The sequence below is a fragment of the Odocoileus virginianus genome, chromosome 33 (genome assembly GCF_023699985.2).
Source record: "Odocoileus virginianus isolate 20LAN1187 ecotype Illinois chromosome 33, Ovbor_1.2, whole genome shotgun sequence".
Taxonomy (NCBI): domain Eukaryota; kingdom Metazoa; phylum Chordata; class Mammalia; order Artiodactyla; family Cervidae; genus Odocoileus; species Odocoileus virginianus.
This window is the reverse complement of record NC_069706.1, coordinates 13,744,883-13,766,186: the sequence shown is the minus strand read 5'-3', so window position 1 is coordinate 13,766,186 and position 21,304 is coordinate 13,744,883. Positions and strand designations below refer to the sequence as shown.

The following is a 21,304-nucleotide window of genomic DNA, read 5'->3' as shown; positions in this document are numbered from 1 at the left end:
AAGAGCCTGAGTTCAATCCCTGGCTGGGGAACTAGAATCCCATGAGGCATGTCACAAAAAATATTTTTTTAAATAAAAAAAAATTTTTGACAGTTCTTCAAAAAGGTAAACAGAGAATTACCATGCCTCCACATGTGCCTGAGAATTGAAAACAGGTGTTCAAAATGCTAACATGTACACAAATGTTTACAGTACCATTATTCATAATACTTCCTTTGTGGCCCAGCCAGTAAGGAGTCTGCCCACAATGCAGAAGACCCAGGTTCAATCCCTGGTTTGGGAGGATCCCCTGAAGAAGGAAATGGCAACCCACTGTAGTGTTCTTGCCTGGAAAATCCCATGTACAGAGGAGCCTGGCAGGTTACAGTCCATGGGGTCACAAAGAGTTGGACACGACTGAAGTGATTTAGCACATGTGCACGTATAATGGAAAAGATTTGGACAAATTATATATGTATAAAACAGAGTCACTGCTGTAACTTGAAATTAACGCAATATTTTACATCAACTTCACTTTGATTTTTAAAGTCTTGTCAGTCAGGAGGATTTTTTTGTTTTGTTTTAGTGAGGGGGTAAGGAGTGGGGTGAAAATAAATTAGACAGATAGTTGCTGATTTGACATGTTCTCCAGTTTACTCTGAAAAAAATCTGCCCAAATAGGCTCAAGATCCATCTGTCCTTTGAAAAGGACTGAGGGAGATCTTTAATCTAGACAGAATCTTCAGGGACATAATATTTGGACATTTTAAACTACCCCATAAACTGACATGTATTTCCTATTTGATTGATCATAGACAACAAGACAATTGGCTTTATTACATATTATTTTTACTCAAGAAGGAAAATTTTATACATGTTGTGTACAACTGTTCTTATAAATATTCTGAAGAACCTCTCTTAATCTCAAACAAATTTAATTTGTCATTCAGACGGAGAAGCAATAAAAAAAAATTATTGCTCACAAACACAAAGTTCAAGAAGAGGCCAAATGAAGTACTGGAGCATTCCAGGAAGGGTAAGCAGCAGGACAAGCAAAATCCTAACTGAATTTAAACATGACTCTTGGTTGCAAGAGATTAAAGTTATAATCACCTTAAACCAAAATGTATTGACTTGTATCTAAAATGTCCAATGGTGGGAGTTCCCTGGAGGTCCAGTGGTTAGACTTTCAGCTTCCACTGCAGGGAGCACAGGTTCCATCCTTGGTCAGGAACTAAGATCGTGCATGCTGCATGGCACACCAGAAAAACAAAGAAAGAAAAGAAAAAATGTCCAGTGGAAAATCTGCCTTTAATCGTGGTCCAGAAGCTCATGGGCTTCCCAGTGGCTCTTTACTAGTGGTAAAGAACCAATCTGCAATGCAGGGAACATAAGAGATGCAAGTTCAACCCCTGGGTCGGGAAGATCCCCTGGAGAAGGAGATGGCAACCCGCTCCAGTATTCTTGTCTGGAGAATTCCATAGACAGAGGAGCTTGGTGGGCTACAGTCTATGGAGTGGCAAAGATTTCGACAAGACTGAAGCAACTTACCAGGCACACATCACTTGGTACTGCTTTTCTGTTTGTTCGTGTTGAAAACTAATAAAGGAAACCTCAACTAAAATTAGAGGCGGTAATGACCTGCAAAGGAAACTCTCACATATTACCACTCAACATTATTTGCATACACTGACCTTCATCTACATGCTGCTGCTGCTGCTGCTGCCGCATCGCTTCAGTCATGTCCGACTCTGTGCGACCTCACAGACGGCAGCCCACCATGCTCCTTCATCACTGGGATTCTCCAGGCAAGAATACTGGAGTGGGTTGCCATTTCCTACATGCACTGACCTTCATTTCCCTGCCGCGTAGGAAAAAGGGTACATACTTGCACTCCCAGATAGGAAATGCAAGTACTTTACTAGCCCAAGGGAAGCATATCTCCTTATATGAGAAAGTCTAGCCAATGGGAAACATCACAGCTCAGCCAATGAGAAGTCGTTGCCACCTACTTCCCTCCAATGAACTTTCACTGGAACAGCATCTCCCAACCGTCCTAACCACCTTTCCCCTATAAATTTAAGCTGGCTTGCTTCCTTTGTTTTCCCGACATGCCTGTGGTTTGCCATAGATGTAAGTCTTGAAGTTCAGTTAAGTTCAGTCGCTAAGTTGTGTCCCACTCTTTGCGACTCCATGAACCGCAGCACACCAAATCTCCCTGTCCATCACCAACTGCCGGAGTCTACCCAAACCCATGTCCGTTGAGTCGGTGATGCCATCCAACCATCTCATCCCCTGTCGTCCCCTTCTCCTCCCAGCATCAATCTTTCCCAGCATCAGGGTCTTTTCAAATGAGTCAGCTCTTCACATCAGGTGGCCAAAGGACTGGAGTTTCAGCTTCAACATCAGTCCTTCCAATGAACACCCAGGAATGATCTCCTTTAGGATGGACTGGTTGGGTCTCCTTGCAGTCCAAGGGACTCTCAAGAGTCTTCTCCAACACCACAGTTCAAAAGCATCAATTCTTCAGTGCTCAGCTTTCTTTATAGTCCAACTCTCACATCCATACATGACTACTGGAAAAACCATAGCCTTGACCAGACGGACCTTTGTTGACAAAGTAATGTCTCTGCTTTTTAATATGCTGTCTAGGTTGGTCATAAATTTCCTTCCAAGGAGTAAGCGTTTTTAGTTTCATGACTGCAATAACCATCTGCAGTGATTTTGGAGCCCCAAAAAATAAAGTCTGACACTGTTTCCACTGTTTCCCCATCTATTTGCCATGAAGTGATGGGACCAGATGCCATGATCTTAGTTTTCTGACTGTTGAGCTTTAAGCCAACTTTTTTCACTCTCCTCTTTCACTTTCATCAAGAGGCTCTTTAGTTCTTCTTCACTTTCTGCCATAAGGGTGGTGTCATCTGCATATCTGAGGTTATTGATATTTCTCCCAGCAATCTTGATTCCAGCTTGTGCTTCCTACAGCCCAGCGTTTCTCGTGATGTACTCTGCGTATAAGTTAAATAAGCAGGGTGACAATATACAGCCTTGACGTACTCCTTTTCCTATTTGGAACCAGTCTGTTGATCCATGTCCAGTTCTAACTGTTGCTTCCTGACCTGCATATAGGTTTATCAATAGGCAGGTCAGGTGGTCTGGTATTCCCATCTCTTGAAGAATTTTCCACAGTTTTATTGTGATCCACACAGTCAAAGGCTTTGGCATAGTCAATAAACTAGAAATAGATGTTTTTCTGGAACTCTCTTGCTTTTTCGACGATCCAGCGGATGTTGGCAATTTGATCTCTGGTTCCTCTGCCTTTTCTAAAACCATTTTGAACATCTGGAAGTTCACAGTTCAAGTTCAGTTTTTCGCTTTTCCCAGATAAACTCATTTTGCTGATAAAAATGGCTGATTTTAGATTATCAGTGTCATTCTCAATCAGGTTCTTCTCACTCAGAGTCGAAGATGACATCTGGCACTTCCAGCTATATCCTACCCAGCAACCCCAGAAACAGAGTGCATCCCTTGTCCAGTCACCCCATGAATGCTTTGAATGAGTCTCATTGGCCCTGCCTGGGTCACATGTCCATTACTGAGCCAATCACTGAGGCTGGTGGGGGTGTGGGAATGTCCTCATTGGCCAGAACTGGGTCTTGCGTCCACCCCTCCAGCCCTACTGAAAGGGGCGGGTGGGGGAGTAAACTGTACCCTGTTGGTACTTTAGGGTGCTGTCTCTTCTGGAGGAATAGACAAGGGAAGCTGAGCAGAAACAGCATCACTTAAAGCACAGGACAAACAAAGCCCGGTATGATCAGCCCCTTCAGATTCACTTTGTGTCTCTCTTCTCTCTGCCTCTGTTACTTGGATCTGCTTTCTCTTCCTCAAATGTGCTCAATGCTCCACCTCAGGGCCTTTCTAAATGCCACTCCGCGTCCCCGGAATGCGCTTCCTCCACTGTGCCTAGTTAACACCTACTTACCTTTCAGCTTTCAGGTCAGACATCACCCTTCCTCAGGGAAACTGTGGCAGTCATTATCCAAATATGGCCTCAGGGAAACTGTGGCAGTCATTATCCAAATATGGCCACAGTCAACGTCTTTATGGCACACACTCTTATAACAAGGTGCCTTTGACAATCCGTTCATTGAAAAGTGTGGTCTGTGTTCCTTTCCCTTGAATCCAGGTTAGCTTGAGACTGTTGCAGTGAAAAGGACAAAAGAGGAATGAGGGTTTTTTTCCCCATTTCCTGAGAACAGCAACACCCAATTAGGACCACTGGGGGACAGTTTACTCCCCCACCTGTCCCTTTCAGTTGGGCTGTAGGGGTGGGCTGAAGACCCAGTTCTCGCCAATGAGGACATTCCACACACCCCCACCTGCCTCAGTGATTGGCTCAGGAATGGACATGTGACCCAGGCAGGGCCAATGAGACTCAAGTCCAACAACAAAAAGGGAACAGCGACTAGGCCAGAGAACAAGCACAGACGCCTGAAAGAGCAAATCACCCCTAGTTTTACTTTAAGATAATTTTTATTCATTTATGTTTGGCTGTGCTGGGTCTTCGTTGCGGCATGGGCCTTTCTGTAGTCTGCAGTGTGCAGGGGCTCTTCTTTGTTGTGGTGTGTAGGCTTCTCACTGTGGTCATTTCTCCTGTTGCAGAGCATAGGCTCTAGGCACACAGGCGCACAGTCTTAGTTGCTCCATGGCATGTGGGATCTTACTGGACCAGGGATTGAATCCGTGTCTCTGCACTGGCAGGCAGATTCTTTACCACTGATCCACCGGGGAAGCCTCCCTAGTTTTACTCTAATACTTTGGCCACATGATGCAAAGAACTGATTCATTGGAAAAGACCCTGATGCTGGGAAAGATTGAAGGCGGGAGGAGAAGGGGAGGACAGAGGATGAGATGGTTGGATGGCATCACCGACTCGATGGACATGACCTTGAGTAAACTCTGGGAGTTGGTGATGGACAGGGAAGCCTGGTGTGCTGCAGTCCATGGGGTTGCAAAGAGTTGGACATGGCTGAGCGACTGAACTGAACTGAACTGAATCTGTAGTCTGTAACTAGGTTTGCTTTTCCGCAAACTAACCTGACACTATGTAAATTACATCCTGCACCTATAGTCCCCTAACTCTGCATGAGTTATTAATACATCCTGCACCTGTTACCCTTTAACTCTATGATAATTACATCCTGTACCTGGTGCTTACCTTCTCCAAGCTCCCTTCGCAGACCACTCCTTGTAGCTTTTTGGATTTCAGACAGGAATGCTGCAGTACAATAAACCAGAGACAAATGTAAACAATAACCAGGCTATGAGACTGCCAGACCCAATTACCATGTTACCTGACATCAGCTATGACTGTTTGGAAACAATGCCAAAAGAAGAATGCAAGATCTTTCCTACTTTACTCCTTATCACATACCCCAGACTCTGAGCCCCATCCATATGATCCCCTCAGATTCCCCATGGAGTGGGGCACAGTTCTTGTGCCACTAGCCTGCAGTGGTCTCTCCTTGGCCAGCTGAGGATCAAAGGCATCTTTCTATTTTCTCCAAACTCTCTCTCCGAATTTTTTTGTTTGGCTTTGGTGGGGAGAGAAAGCCAAGATTTTGATGGTAACAAGACAAGTATCAAAGTGACATTATGTGACTTTCAAATGTAGTCACAAGATGTGAAAAGTCTTCCTGATTCTCTTGGGACATTCACTCTTAGAACCCAGTTGTCATGCCATAAGGAAGCAAAAGGGCCCTAACAGAGAGGAGCTAGGACCTGCGGCCCAAATCCCTCACTAACTCCCAGCTGTCAGCCAGCACCAACGAGCAGGCCAGGTGAGTCAGCCATCTTCAAGAGAATCCTCCAGAACCTTGACAGCATCAGGGGACAGAAGCCAGACCCTGAAGGTCACGTTTTGGATTCCTCCACTTATATGAAATGTCCAGTTATGAATATCTACAGAAACAGTGATGAGAAATTGTCATATATTGAGATATACAGAAGTCATTCCGGTTTGTACATGTTAGTTGAAGTCTCTCTTTTTTATTTTTCTTGCAGTATAGTTGATTTACAATGTTGTGTTAGTTTCTGGTATACAGCAAAGAATCTGTTATACACGTATCCCCTCTTTTTGAGATTCTTTTCCCATATAGGTCATTACAGAATATTGAGTTCCCTGTGCTATACAGTAGGTCCTTACCTGTTATCTCTTTTACATACAGTAGTGCGTATACATCATTCCCAATCCCCCAATTTATGAGTTAACCTGAATTTTATGTTAACATTTTAGTCTGTTTGTGGCCCATCAAACATACATTGTACATCTGCTTTAATTACTAGAGAAAAGGACATGTTGACCAAAACTAAAGAACGTTTATGGTATGGAAAGGGAAATGGCAACCCACTTCAGTATTCTTGCCTGGGAAATTGCATGGACAGAGGAGCCTGGCAGGCTACAGTCCATGGGGTTGCAAAAGAGTCAGACATGACTTAGCGACTAAACAACAACAACATGGATTTGTCAGTTTCTGTTATGTGAGTACTGTAAGAAGCTAAATAATTAAAAACATTATTTGTGATTAAAAAAAAAGAACATCTATATTAAAAAATAAAGATTAAATTCCTCTCTTCTTGGGATGCCAATGCTTGTCCTCCTTTGATGATAAGACTGCCTTCCCAGGTGCCAAGATCATGCTGACTCATTGTACAGTGCTGACTTATGTGTTTCTTTTTTCCTTGAAATGTATCCCTGACCTGTTTAATGTTCCTTGTTCTGACACAATACAAAACTGCTGGAAACCATGCTTCTCTGGAGCAGTTTATCAGAGTCATCTGGGAATCAGGCTTCCAGACTGGCCCTCAGTTTGGCTCAAATAAAACTTTTCTCTTCTTATTTTTGTTGTTCAGTCGCCCAACTGTGTCCAACTCTTTGCGACGCCATGGACTGCAGCACTCCACACCTCCCTGCCCCTCACCATCTCCTGAAGTTTGTCCCAGTTCATGTCTATTCTTATTATAGATTGTTCATTGATTATTTTCATTGATGAGACAAAGTAGAGAAGTGATTGCCTGGGGCTGGGGAGGGGGAAGCATGGGGAAGTGACTGCTAGTGAGTACAGGATTTCTTTTTAGGGAAATGAAAACGTCCTGGAATTAGGTAGTGATGGTGGCTGTACAACCTCATGAATATACCAAAAACCTCTCAGCCGTATAGTTTGAAATGGTGGATTGTTTAGTATGTAATTTATATCCTTAGGAAAAAAACTGTACTCTTCCATCCCAGTCAAGCTGCCCCAGATGATGCCATGTGGAGCCCAGACTTGGTGGCCACGTTGAATTCTGCCCAAATTGCAGCTTTGTAGGCAAAATAAATGACTGTAGTTGTTTTAAGTCACTAGGTTTTAGGATAGAGTGTTCCAGAATGTCTGAGACAGAAGCATTCCCTAACCACCTCCCCAGTCCAGGGCGTGGCCCCTGTTGTCTCTGTTATATTTGGTTGTTGCTGCTGCTGTTACAGTACCTATTCAGCTTGTAATTAAATATTTGATTAATTGCTGTCTTCCCCATTGGCCAGCGTGCCCTGGTGCTGTGTTTAGCAAGGACCAGTTCCCAGAGGCGTGTGCACTCATGGTATTTGAGAACCATGTGACAGATATCAAGCTGGGTAGAAAGCAGGTAGACTCGGTTTTATGGGACCCAGGTGGGCAGGAAGAGAGTGGTCACCTGAGGCCCCTCCCTCTCCTACCTGGATGCTGCTGTTGTACTGATATGTCTCTCTGTTGGCAGCCCTGATAAAAGGACATTTATCAGGAAACATCAGATATTCATCAGAAAAACATCTCAGAAAAATGCACTCCAGAAGCCAAGCATTTCTGTTCCAATGGACCCATTATCCTGCTTGAGAGAAGAAGGATCTCTGGGAAGATGAGTGCAGTAAGTGGGAGCTAACTAAGACATAGCAGGAGTCGGGAAAACTAGAGCAAGACAAAAGCATGGCAAGCAGGATTGGTGCTTTGAGGTACAAGGGGTGTGCTGTGAAGAGCAAAGAGGGAGGGAGGAAGGTTTTTGAAATGTGCAAGCCAGAGAAAAGAAGAAAAAAATCTAGGCCCTTCCCTGGCGGCCCAGTGGTTTACAGTCTGAGGTTCCAATGCAAGGGGCACCAGTTCAGACTCTGGTAGGGGAACTGGATTCCACATGCTGTGGGTATTTTCCAAAAAAAGAAAGAAAATATCTGGGTGCTTTGTCCTGGGAAACTGTGGTGCAGAGCACAGTCCTCATGCAGTAAATTTTTTAGTGCTGTTTACTAATCCTAGTGGATGATTACTGGCCTTTTTCATTTATCTGTAAAATTTATCCAAGATTACATATCAAAAGTCATCTTGCTATCAGCGTTTAGAAGTCAGCCATGATTATCCAAACCATCTGGCCTGTCAGGGTCCCTCTCCTCTCCCATCTGACTCCGACCCCATAGACTCTAGCCCACCAGGCTTCTCTGTCCCTGGGATTCTCCAGGCAAGAATACTGGAGTGGGTTGCCATTGCCTTCTCTACCCATCTGACACACCAGGCACTGATTCAAGTTATAACTATCAGTTCAGTTCAGTTCAGTTGCTCAGTCATGTCTGACCTTTTGCAACCCCATGAACTGCAGCACACCAGGATTCCCTGTCCATCACCAACTCCTGAAGCTTGTTCAAACTCATGTCCATTGAGTCGGTGATGCCATCCAACCAACTCATCTTCTGTCGTCCCCCTTTCCTCCTGCCTTCAATCTTTCCCAGCATAAGGGTCTTTTCCAATGAGTCAGTTCTTCACATCAGGTGGCCAAAGGATTGAAGTTTCAGCTTCAGCATCAGTCCTTCCATTGAATATTCAGGATTGATTTCCTTTAGGATGGACTGGTTGGATCTCCTTGCAGTCCAAGGGACTCTCAAGAGTCTTCTACAATACCACGGTTTAAAAGCATCAATTCTTCAGTACTCAGCTTTCTTTATAGTTCAACTCTCACATCCATACATGACTACTGGAAATATATGTATAATATATATAACTAATTATATATAATAAATATAAGTGTATATAACTATAAAATAGTTACAACTCCTTTATAACTAACATGTCCTGCTTGTCATCTGTCAGCTGTAAGGTATTCTAAGTCACTATTTCAGAGGTTTATTCCTTTACAGAATTCATTGGCCTAGCTCTGAGGTGGGCATCCTGTTTTTTGAAGATGTACTCAGCCAGAAAGGCCCAAGTCCATGCAATTGTGGAAAGTTACAACTCTACGGTTTCATGTTAGTTATAGTTACTGTGTAATTAGTGCCACTGAATGTAGGTTACTCCAAATAAATAAATCTACCCAAGACTAGATGTAGTTTGCTTTTTTTTTCTGGTGTAATTTGTACTGATATTTGTCATCCCTGTTGAAAGTGTCTTGGTTTGTTTGTGTTTGTTTGTAAGAAAGTGTATTTGAAAATAAAGTCAGTTCCTCTCTCAGTTCCTCTAGTAAAAGGTGGCCATATCACCCACATTCCTCCCCACACATCCCAGTATTTCCTCCCCAGGGCCAGGCTAAGTGAACTGGAATTTGGTTTCATACCTGAGGCACTTCAGCATCTCAGAAGGTGGTATAACCTGTCTCACGGGGGTGGTGGGGGCTTGTTCTGGTACACAATGCTCCTTCTCATCCTTCCCAGGTTTCCTCCCAGAGGAGCCTCCAGTTCTCTTGGGGGTCACCCAGTGCCTCCTGCCTCTCCAGTTGATTAAACATTTTTTCTGTATCAGTTGATTTTTTTCCAATTACTAAAGAATAAAGACAGTTTTCTTAAAAAACTGTGTTGAGTGCTTATCAGGCATTAGCTAATTTGTAGCCAACATCCCAGGAAGAGGCTATATTATTCATTTTCTATTTAAGGATGAGAAAATTAAGGTTCAGAGAAGTAGAGCTATTTGCCCAAGGCCATGTAACTATCTGGCATTTACACCCAGGTCTGCATTTTAACAGAGACTGTGCAGATAACCAGAACCCTGCAGTGCTGTCCTAGGTGGTTGCAAGTGTACCAGGGATTCGTTTGTAAGAGTGTTGTCAAGAGCCAATACAATGGGATGATGGAGAGAGATGTCACCTTGCCTGGCTGAGCTTTTGCTTTGCTTTCTCAGATTCTCTTTGGGAATGAACTTCCTGGGTCTTGTGAAACCTCTATCTTTTGCACTCTTCTTGCATCCACCATGAAGCCATAAAAGGCTTATTCGGGTTGAGTTGCTATTAAGAAAACCTTACTCATCAGACAATGAATCTTTTGAATAGCAAAAACTTCTAAATTGAAAATTTTATCCTCTTAAAACAATTGTCTCATTGGTACCCATGGAAAAAAAACAAACTAAAAAATGGATGCAAAGAAATATAATGGCCAGTCTTTGAGACTCTTTTAATAAGGTGAAAGCACAGAAATTAAATTTAGGACAAATTAAAAACCAAACCTGACCTAAATCCCCTATCCCCTCCTCTTACACACTTCTTATCCCCAATAGCCTGTCCCTGATCCTCTAGAAGAGGATCTTTTGGATCTATGGACCCCTGGTCGAAGCCCACTTCCCCTTTCACAAAAGAAACAGATGACCAGAACTTTTCCCAGGCCTTCCTGTAAATGACCAGGAAATAGCTCATCTGAAGGCTGACAGTTGAGATTAGATAGATATGATATTAGAGACTGTCTCCTCTAAAGTGAATTGGCCTGAGATTGATTGTACACTCAGAAACAAGGAAAAACATTAATAATTATTACTCTAGACTTCTGATAATAGACAATTACACTCCAAAATGCCTAGGAGAAAACTTGCATTGTCTCTATATCCCTTGAAGATGTAAACCAAACCATGTCTTCGAAATATAAATACCCAGGTGTTATCTAAAACCATGCCCACACTTGCTTGAGACTGAGTGAGTGGAAGTCGCTCAGTTGTGTCTAACTCTTTGCAACCCCATGGACTGTAGTCTATGGAATTCTCCAGGTCAGAATACAGGAGTGGGTAGCCTATCCCTTCTCCAGGGGATCTTCCCAACCCAGAAATCCAACTGGGGTCTCCTGCATTGCAGGCAGATTCTTTACCAACTGAGACCAGGGAAGTCAACTGAAAAGCGCGGCTATTTCGTTTATTTATGGTTTTCTGCCCAGCCTGCTGGGTCTTAGCTCCTCAACCAGGGACTGAATCCAGGTCCATGGTAGTGAAAGTGCGAAGACCTAACCACTGAATTGCCAGGGAACTCCCTATTTTTGAGGTCTTTTAAAAATACAAACTGAGAGGGAGGCGGGAGGGGGGATCGGGATGGGGAACACCTGTAAATCCATGGCTGATTCATGTCAATGTATGGCAAATACCACTACAATCTTGTAAAGTAATTAGCCTCCAACGAATAAAAATAAATGGAAGAAAAATAAAAATACAAACTGTTGAAAGGGCTCTCTTGCCCAAATTCTAGATCACAGCCTCCTTAAGATTATGGTTGACCCTTGAACAATGTGGGGATTAGGAGCACCAACCCTCCATGAAACTGAAAATCCATGTATAAATTTACACTCATCCCTCGGCACCTGCAGTTTCCCATCCACAGATTCAGCCAACCACAGACAGTGTGATCCTGTCCAGGACATGGACCTGTGCATTTCAAACCTGTGTTGTTTGAGGGTCAATGTACTTGTCAAAGTCATCTCCTACGCCAATTCTTTGCAACTCCATGGACAGTAGTAGCCCGCCAGGCTCCTCTCCAAGATTCTCCAGGCAAGAATACTGGAGTGGGTTGCCATTCTCTTCTCCAGGAAATCTTGCCCGCCCCCACCACCCTCAGGGATTGAACCTGGGTCTCCTGCATCCCAGGCAGATTCTTTACCAAGTGAGTCACTAGGGAAGCCTGTACTTGTCAAGAACAAATACAAATCTTAAAAATCTCCACAAATATTAACAAAAAGCTTGAAAGTGTGTAACCTTAACTTATTTCTTTATTTTAAAGGGGCCTGTTTATTTTAAACAGCCTGCTTTGGTCATTTCTTAGATTTTCAAACAGTTGCTAATCTGGGAAGGGAGGGAATACAGAAACACAGGGGGAACAGCCAAGAAATATTAGTGCGGCCTTGGGGCAGGGTTCTGGTTCCCCCTCAAGGAATACATGTAACAATATCTATGAGTTCTGCAGAACTATGGCCCCCACAGAGGTGGAGGATGGTAGTTCAAGGACAGACACAAGATTCCTGGAGCACTGCCCTGTTACCTCACCAGCAACCAATCAGAAGAAAGCCATACATCCTGCAGCCCTCACCCCAAATTTCACCTATAAAACTTCTCCCCCAAACTATTGGGGAATTCAAGGTTTTTGAGCATGAGCCTCACTTGGCTCACTGAACTCCAGTGTTTTGGTTTGTTGGCCCTACTGTGCTTCAAGCACACAAACATTTTTTGGCAACACTTGGACTTTGCATCAGACTGAATGGTCAGATCTTGGTCTAGCTGTCTGACCCATGCAGGTCACTTTGCCTCCTGAAGCCGTGGTTTCCTCATCTCTTTCAATCAGGATAACAATAGTACTTACCTTCTGGGATAATGTGAGGATTCAGTTATATGATACACAGAAAATGTTTCAACAGTCTAGAAGAGTTGAGTATTTGAAAAATAACAGCCACTTCTATCTTTAGCACTGTGCCCAGTGCAAAAATATTACAGATAAAGACAGTAGCTGTTTTACTCCTTAATAAGTCAGAAAAGAATTTGAATTCCCCTGGAATTCAGACCCATCCCTTTGACTCAGCAGCTTAGGTTCAGATGCCATAGTCTTTGGGGCTGTGACTTGCTTATGTGCAGGCAAGTCATATTTTCAAAAGTTGCCTTGACTTGTCTGTGTTTCTATAAAGTAGCTGTCTCCAATTTGTAAAATTCCATCTGTGCTCCCCACCTCAGTCCCATTCTCTAAACAGCCTTTCCTGCATTTCCTAAGAAAAAGCACCCTACCAGGAGAAAGGTAACTAAATCTTGGTTCGGGGCACTAAACTCTTCTTTTTTAATATTTATTTTTATTTATTTGACTGTGCTGGGTCTTACTTGCAGCATGCGGCATCTTCAATCTTTGTTATGGCATGTGAACTCTTAGTTGCAGCATGTGAGATTTAGTTCTCTGAACAGGGATTGAATTTAGGCCCCTTGTATTGGGAGCTTGGAGTCTTAGCCACTGGACCACCAGGAAAGTCCTGACACTTAATCTTTGGAACTCAACCTGCAACTTTGATCTAGCTGAGATCCTCTGATAGGATATGACAACAAGAGTTACCTCAAGAATTCCTTAATCCTAAATCCTTTTGGTAAACCAAGCATTGGGTGAATTTATCACTCATCCCTCCAAAAATTTCCTGTTGACAGTGGCATGAAATTGTCATTTTACCTGGCAATTCTGTTTTACTTCCTCTAAACGACTGACATTACTTGCCACTGCCGCATCTCACACACCCCAAATTTCATTTTAAAATCTCATACATGGCAACGTTCCAATGTGAGAACTATGTATATGCCACAGTGAGAAATCAGGACCTCTGATCTCCATAGGTTCCATGTTCTTCATCCCTCTGGAAGAGGAGGGCTGGGCTGCATTCAGGCTCCACCACTCATAGCCAGTTTCTCTGGATCAGTGACTTCTCTGAAACTGTTTCATTTGTAAAACGAGCCATGTTGCAGGACTTCATTCATTCAGCCATTCTACAAACATTATTCTACCACGGAGGAGCAAGGTAGGCAAGGTTTCTGTCCTGCAAAGCAGGCCAGTGTGGGCACCAGATGTGAAACAAAGAGTCTCAGCCCAGACCGTGTAGGTGGAACCGCCACAGTGATGGCGTGGGTGGGGGAATTCTGGGGAGTTCTGAGGATGAGTGTCACCTACCGCTCTCCAGGTGCAACACAGGGAACGCCCTAAACTCCGGAATTGCTGAGTGAGGAGTCATCAGACAATGTGGGAAAGTAGGGGACCAAGGACATTCAGATCTATCACTGTTCTCTGGGATTTAGTGGCAGTTTCTCTGACAGCCAGTTTACTAGGAAGTTGATTAGGGAGGGCACTTGAAATCAACACCTAGGGAGGGAGATTGGGAGGGAGAAGGGGAAGTTGGGTTCCTGAAAGTCCTCAGCCTACCACTCAGGAAGCTGTGAAGCTGACGGAATTCCACAGAATTGTCCCACGTTGGGCTTCAGAGGCTGGACCTTTATACTCCAGTATGGTCCAGGCACTAGAAGTGGTCTGCCCTCAAGAAGGGGACATGGACTTCCCTGGTGGTCCAGTGGTTAAGAATCCACCTGCCAATGCAGGGGACACTGGTTCAATCCCAGGTCCAGGAAGATCCCACATGCCCTGAAGCAACTAAGCCATGGAGCCTGTGCTCTAGAACCTATGCTCTGTAACAAGAGAAGCCCCTGCAGTGAGAAGCCCATGCACCACAACTAGAGAGTAACTCTCGCTTGCCGCAACTAGAGAAAGCCCATGCACAGCAATGAAGACCCAGAGCAACCAAAAATAAAAAATAAGTAAATAAATAAATAAAAAAATTTTAAAAACGTGCCATGACCTTAAGTCTCCATCTCTACCTGGATGCCTTCTCCTTTCTATATGCCTCCCTTTTCTCGGCCCCTCCCACCCCCAAAAATAGATTTGAGAAGAGAAACCTAGTCTAGTGAACAATCAAGAAGAAAAGAGATTTAAACTGAGATCTGGAGAATGAGTAGAAATCAACTAGAGAGAGAGGAGAGAGGGGGGGAGGAAGTTTTCAGGCCAAGGGAATGGCATAAGCAAAGGTCCAGTAGTAAGAGGGGAGGGGCAAGGGGGTGGCAGGGAGGAAGTGCCTCTTATTCAGGATAACTGAAATTATGAGCAGGGGTTGGTGGACTGGAGGTCGTTCTGATTCTGCCATCTACCTGAAAGCTACATAAACCATCTAAACCTCAGTTTCTATGTGAACAAGATGGAACAGGATACCTTTCTTTAAATCACTGGTGATTTACTACACACTATCTCCTGGATCATGCTCTTAAAAATTTCTCTCTCTGCACCTTACTGATAATTACATGCATATGTTTGGAGCTCCCTCTTTGGAATGACTGCTTGGTATTCCATTTACTTTAATTTACTTAACCATTCCCCTTACCTTCTTTGGGATTGAAATGAAAACTGACCTTTTCCAGGCCTGTGGCCACTGCTGAGTTTTCCAAATTTGCTGGCATATTGAGTGCAGCACTTTCACAGTGTCATCTTTCAGGATTTGAAATAGCTCAGCAGGAATTCCATCACCTCCACTAGCTTTGTTTGTAGTGATGTTTCCTAAGGCCCACTTGACTTCACATCCCAGGATGTCTGGCTCTAGGTAAGTGATTACACCATCATGATTATCTGGGTTGTGAAGATCTTTTTTGTACAGTCCTTCTGTGTATTCTTGCCACCTCCTCTTAATATCTTCTGCTTCTGTTAGGTCCATACCATTTCTATTCTTTATTGAGCCTGTCTTTGCATGAAATGTTCCCTTGGTATCTCTAATTTTCTTGATGAGATCTCTAGTCTTTCTCATTCTATTGTTCTCCTCTAGTTCTTTGCATTGATCACTGAGGAAGGCTTTCTTATGTCTCCTGGCTATTCTTTGGAACTCTGCATTTAAATGGGTATATCTTTCCTATTCTCCTTTGCTTTTCACTTCTCTTCTCTTCACAGCTATTTGTAAGGCCTCCTCAGACAGCCATTTTGCTTTTTTGCATTTCTTTTTTTTGGGGATGGTCTTGATCCCTGTCTTCTGTACAATGTCACGAACTTCCACCCATAATTCATCAGGCAATCTGTCTATCAGATCTAATCCCTTGAATCTATTTCTCACTTCCACTATATAATCATAAGGGATTTGATTTAAATAATACCTGAATGATCTAGTGGTTTCCCCTACTTTCTTCAATTTAAGTCTGAATTTGGCAATAAGGAATTCATGATCTGAGCCACAATCAACACCCGATCTGTTTTTGCCAACTGTATAGAGCTTCTCCATCTTTGGTTGCAAAGAACATAATCAATCTGATTTTGTTATCAACCATCTAGTGATGTCCATGTGTAGAGTCTTCTCTTGTGTTGTTGGAAGAGGGTGTTTGCTATGACCAGTGCGTTCTCTTGGCAAAACTCTATTAGCCTTTGACCTGCTTCATTCTGTACTCCAAGGCCAAATTTGGAAAACACAGCAGTGGCCACACGACTGGAAAGGTCAGTTTTCATTCCAATCCCAAAGAAAGGCAATGCCAAAGAATGCTCAAACTACCACACAGTTGCACTCATCTCACACGCTAGTAAAGTAATGCTCAAAATTCTCCAAGGCAGGCTTTAACCATGGTTTATGTTAACCATGAACTTCCAGATGTTCAAGCTGGATTTGGAAAAGGCAGAGGAACCAGAGATCAAATTGCCAACATCCGCTGGATCATCGAAAAAGCAAGAGAGTTCCAGAAAAACATCTATTTCTGCTTTATTGACTATGCCAAAGCCTTTGACTATGTGTATTACAACAAACTGTGGAAAATTCTTAAAGAGATGGGAATACCAGACCACCTGACCTGTCTCTTGAAAAATCTGTATGCAGGTCAGGAAGCAACAGTTAGAACCGGACATGGAATTAGGGAAAGGAGTTCCAATTAGGGAAAGGAATATGTCACGGTTGTATATTGTTACCCTGCTTATTTAACTTATATGCAGAGTACATCATGAGAAACGCTGGGCTGGAGGAAGCACAAGCTGGAGTCAAGATTGCCGGGAGAAATATCAATAACCTCAGATACGCAGATGACACCACCCTTATGGCAGAAAGAAAGAACTAAAGAGTCTCTTGATGAAATTGAAAGAGGTGAGTAAAAAAGTTGGCTTAAAACTCAACACTCAGAAAACTAAGATCATGGAATCTGGTCCCATCACTTCATGGCAAATAGATGGGGAAACAGTGGAAACAGTGACAGACTATTTTTCTGGGCTCCAAAATCACTGCAGATGGTGATTGCAGCCATGAAATTAAAAGATGCTTACTCCTTGGAAGGAAAGTTATGACCAACCTAGACAGCATATTAAAAAGCAGAAACATTACTTTGCCAACAAAGGTCTGTCTAGTCAAGGCTATGGTTTTTCCCATAGTCATGTATGGATGTGAGAGTTGGACTATAAAGAAAGCTGAGCACCAAAGAATTGATGCTTTTGAACTGTGGTGCTGGAGAAGACTCTTGAGAGTCCCTTGGACTGCAAGGAGATCCAGCCAGTCCATCCTGAAGGAAATCTGTCCTGAGTGTTCATTGGAAGGACTGATGCTGAATCTGAAACTCCAATACATTGGTCACCTGATGCAAAGACCTGATTCATTAGGAAAAAACCTCCGATGCTGGGAAAGATTGAAGGTGGGAGGAGAAGGGGATGACAGAGGATGGATGAGATGGTTAGATGGCATCACTAACCCAGTGGACATGAGTTTGGGTAAACTCCGGGAGTTGGTGATGGACAGCGTGGCCTGGCATGCTCCCTGGAGTCCATGGGATCGCAAAGAGTCAGACACGACTGAGGGACTGAACTGAACCGATTCCCCTTTCTGATGATATTGTTATTTCTTGTAATTTTTTAAAAGTCAATTTGATTGAAGGTCTAGTGTACCTCCAATGCAGTAGTGTACAGCTCTATGAATTTTGATAAACATATACAATCTTATAAAATGTACTTATTTTTAATTGGACAATAATTGCTTTACAGTACTGTGTTGGTTTCTACCAAACTATATACAATCTTGTAGTCACAATAAAGATGTAGAACAGTTCCATTACTCCAAAAGTCTCCCTAGTGCATTTTTATACATAGTCATCTCCTTCAATCATCCCCAGTCCCAGCAACCACTGACCTGCTTTCTGTTGCTTTTCCAAAATGTCATCCATATGAAATCACACAGGATGCAGCCTTTGAGCCTGTTGCTCTCACTAGGCACAATGCATTTGAGATACCTCCATATTGTTGAGTATGTCAATGTTCGGTTTGTTTTTATTTCTGAGCTATGTTTCATGATACAGATATACCATAGTTAGTTTATATCCATCACCAGTTGGAAGACACTGAGTCATTTGTAGCTGTGGCACTTGTGAATAAATCTGCTATTATCGCATACTAGCTTTTGTGTGGACATCAGTTTTTATTTCTCTTGAGTAAATATCTGTTGTTGTTCAGTTGATAAATCGTTTCCAACTTTTTGCTACTCCATGGACTGCAGCATACCAGGCTTCCCTGTCCTTCATTATCTCCTGGAGTTTGCTCAAACTCATGTCCATTGAGTAAGTGATGCCATCCAATCATATCATCCTCTGTTGCCCCCTTCTCCTCCTGCCCTCAATCTTTCCCAACATCAGGTTGTTTTTCAATGAGTTGGTTCTTCACATCAGCTGGTCAAAGTACTGGAGCTTCAGCTTCAGCATCAGTCCTTCCAATGAATATTCAGGGTTGATTTCCTTTAGGATTGACTGGTTGGATCTCCCTGTTGTCCAAGGGACTCTCAAGAGTCTTTTCCAGCATCACAGTTCAAAAGGCTCAGTTCTTTGGTGCTCAGCCTTCTTGATGGTCCAACTCTCACATCCATACATGATTACTGGAAAAACTATAGTTTTGACTATACAGACCTTTGTTGGCAAAGTAATGTCTCTGCCTTTTAAAACTCTGTCTAGGTTTGTCATAGCTTTTCTTCCAAGGAGCAAGTGTCTTTTAATTTCATGGCTACAGTCGCCAACTGCAGTGATTTTGGAGCCCAAGAAAATGAAATCTGACACTGTTTCTATTTTTTCCCCATATTTGCCATGAAGTGATGGGACTGGATGCCATGATCTTAGTTTTCTGAATGTTGAGTTTTAAGCCAGCTTTTTCACTCTTCTCTTTCACCTTCATCAAGAGGCTTTTTAATTCCTTTTTGCTTTCTGCCATTTGGTTGGTATCATTCGCACATCTGAGGTTGTTGATATTTCTTCCAACAATCTTGATTCCAGCTTATGAAATTTTTATCTTTTGAGTAAGCATCTAGGAGTGGGACTACTGGGCTGTATGGTAAGTGCATGTTTGACCTAATAAGTAGTTGCCAAACTGATTTCCAAAGTCACTATACCACTTTTTCTTCTACCACAGTATATGCAAACTCATTAGCATTTGGTATTATCATTGTTAGGTGTTTTTATTTCAGCCATTCCCATAGGTGTGTATAGATTTTTATCTATTGCAGAGTGACAATGAATATTCTTATACAAATATCCTTTGTAATTAGGTATAACTGTAAGATAGACTCTTAGAATTGAAGGGTCAAAGGATGTGAAAGGTTGACTATGTATTGTGAAAAAGACTTCTGAGAAGGTGGGGCCAGTTTACTTGTCTGCAAGCTAGGTATGGCAATACTTGTTTCCCCACATCCTCACCAACACAGTGTATTACCCAATATCCTCACATTTTTAAATGAAATTTTACTTTCAATAATTGCTCTATGGGTATCTCTCTCATAGGGCTGTTGGTGAGAACTTAAGCTCTTAGAGAAGTGCCTGCCACAGAGTGGCAATGCATGTTAACAGTTATTATATGATTACTACTATTAATCACTATCATTTGCCTCTCTCTCTTGACTTCTTCATCAGTATATTCACAAATATGTTTCTCTGAAGAGCTCAAACATTCTAACTATGGAGTTGGTTAATCTTTATAAATCTCTTCAGGTGCTCGCTAGGATTTCAGGCACTGTGGGTGTTACAGAACAGGGAAGTGTGACCCAACAGGACCTTTCTAAGGTTACAGAACAGATCCATGTCCCACGAAGTCAAAATGAATTCAGTATGGAACAGGATTCCTCTAGGTTACAATAACTGTCAAGCTTTTTCTGACTGCCTCCCACTTCAAGAAATAACAGCAGGAACCAGAACACAAAATAGACCTGAAACAAAAGCTTTGAAAACAATACGTCTGTCTTCTATTCATCCCATTCCATTTCATTGAAAATATGTTCATTAGGTTATACTAATAGATTTCAAAATCAATTGTTGGGTTAAGACTAGTGATTAAGGGGCACTCTTCTGGGTCATAAATGTTGATCTTCCTGGCTATATAACTGGAATCATAGAACCTCACACTCAGTTTTGGGTACATTATTTCCATCTTCCTTCCTTCCTTCCTCTCTCTTTCTCTCTTTCTCGTCCTTCCTCTCTCTCTTCCTTTCTCTCTCTCTCTTTCTCTTCCTTTCTCTCTCTCTCTTCCTTCCTCTCTTTCTCATCCTTCCTCTCTCTCTTCCTTCCTCTCTTTCTCTTCCTTTCTTTCTTTCTCTCTTTCTCTTCCTCTCTCTCTCTTTCTCTCTTTTTTTCTCTCTCCTTCTCTCTTTCTCTTCCTTTCTCTCTCTTCCTCTTTCTTTCTCTCTCGCTTTCTTTCTCCCTTTCTCTCTCTCTCTCTTCCTCTTTCTTTCTCTCTCTCTCCTTTCTCTTTCTTTCTCTTCCTTCCTCTCTCTCTTCCTTCCTCTTTCTCCTTTTCTCTCTCTCTCTCTTTCTTTCATTTCCTTGGAATGCTAGAGCTTATTCGTCATCAATCATCTTCACAACTAGTTCTTGGAATCCTTATGTGCACTGTCCAGTATTAAGCGCCAGTGGGGAGAACAGGCATTGAAGAGCAAGAGGCCTCTTCACCATTTGCTGGTGATCTTAGTTATACCTCTTCAGTCTTTAAACAGTTTCCTGATAGCTCAGTAGGTAAAGAATCTGCCTGCAATGCAGGAGACCCTGGTTTGATTCCTGGGTCGGGAAGATCTGCTGGTGAAGGGATAGGCTACCCACTCCGGTATTCTTGGGCTTCCCTGGTGGCTCAGATGGTAAAGAATCCGCATGCAATGCAGGAGTGCTGGGTTCGATCCCTGGGTTGGGAAGATCCCCTGGAGAAGGCAGAGGCTACCCACTTCAGTATTCTGGCCTGAAGAATTACATGGACTGTATAGCCAATGGGGTCACAGAGAGTCTGACACGACTGGCCGACTTTCACTTCACTCCTTTGTGAAGTGGGGTAATCATAAGAGAAATCAATGTTAACGCATGTAAAAATCTTAAAAGAGTGTCAGGAGCATTGTAAGTCCTTAATACAGTGGTTCTCAAGGTATGATCCCCAAGACAGGGAGCATCAGCATCATCGAGGAGCCTGTCAGAAATGTAGTTCTCGGATCTCACTCCAGATTTACCCAATCAGAAACTTCAGGGATGGGGTCCAGCAATCCATTTTAAGAAAATTTCTAGGTGAT

General features: G+C 42.8%; 2 long non-coding RNA genes across 3 annotated transcripts; one reads left to right on the top strand and one right to left on the bottom strand.

Moving 5' to 3' along the window:
* Positions 1–811: 811 nt before the first annotated feature.
* LOC139032812 (uncharacterized) lies at positions 812–20,437 on the bottom strand. 2 transcript variants are annotated; one of them, XR_011485435.1, is made up of 4 exons: positions 17,912–20,437; positions 5,198–5,257; positions 3,962–4,177; positions 812–1,840 (listed from the first exon to the last, which is right to left on the bottom strand). It is a non-coding gene; the product is annotated as an uncharacterized lncRNA (long non-coding RNA). The 2 variants fall into 2 exon arrangements; XR_011485434.1 differs by lacking the exon at positions 17,912–20,437 and having other exon boundaries at positions 5,198–5,405.
* LOC139032811 (uncharacterized) lies at positions 3,641–9,342 on the top strand. The gene is made up of 3 exons (XR_011485433.1): positions 3,641–3,787; positions 7,771–7,917; positions 9,170–9,342. It is a non-coding gene; the product is annotated as an uncharacterized lncRNA (long non-coding RNA).
* Positions 20,438–21,304: the final 867 nt, after the last annotated feature.